This window comes from Atta colombica, unplaced genomic scaffold (assembly GCF_001594045.1).
Source record: "Atta colombica isolate Treedump-2 unplaced genomic scaffold, Acol1.0 scaffold27, whole genome shotgun sequence".
NCBI classification, from domain to species: domain Eukaryota; kingdom Metazoa; phylum Arthropoda; class Insecta; order Hymenoptera; family Formicidae; genus Atta; species Atta colombica.
This window is the reverse complement of record NW_017259370.1, coordinates 3,910,398-3,911,331: the sequence shown is the minus strand read 5'-3', so window position 1 is coordinate 3,911,331 and position 934 is coordinate 3,910,398.

The following is a 934-nucleotide window of genomic DNA, read 5'->3' as shown; positions in this document are numbered from 1 at the left end:
ATATAATTCGTTTTGGATTAACACTCGAACTGTAAGTTAGATTTTTACTCATCCATTATAAATATATAGAATATTTCCCACATTTTACTGGAGAAAACAACATAAAATATTATTAATATAATAGATCAGGTATTTACTGGAGCAACTACAACATATCTATAATGAAATAAAAGATGAAAATGAAATTGCTATCATAGAAAAGTATGGACTGAACGCGAAATATTATACAATTAGAATTATACGTAAGATAAAATTTAATGATTTTCTTTATGTCGTGTTAATAAAAAATAGATTACAATATCATATAAAAATTAAATAATAGATCTTTACTGCTTTGTATATTAAACGTCGTATTTTTATCAAAATATAAAATATAATTAAAAAAATATATAATTACTTTGTTTTATTATTATTAAACAGACAAGTAAAAAATATTAAAGAAGCATAAGCATGCAATTTTTGTGCTAGAATATTCGACATTTAAAAGATAATTAAATATAAAATATACAAAAAAAATTGATTGATCTTCCAAACAATTTAAAATATTAATAATTTACATAAAAAATATTTTTCTGAAATATTATTACTTTCTCATCTATTTCTTTATTATTTTTTTATTATTTTAACATATTTCCAATCATTATATCAAAATGCGATATTTTGCATTATTATTCTTTTGCATACAGCAAAATATGACTACTTTTTTTAAATATGCTCAGAAATTACATTGTGCTGTGCATTAGCTATTATTTTTGTGCCAATGTGGCCATGCATTCTCGATATCGTTATGCCCATGAATGAATCTCGACCACATCCTCTAATTCCTATCATGACTGAATACTTTGTCAATCAAGAAAAGTATTTTTATCTAATTTTGCTACACATAGACGTAGCTACTTGTATAGGGGCAATTGCATATATAGCAACGGGAACG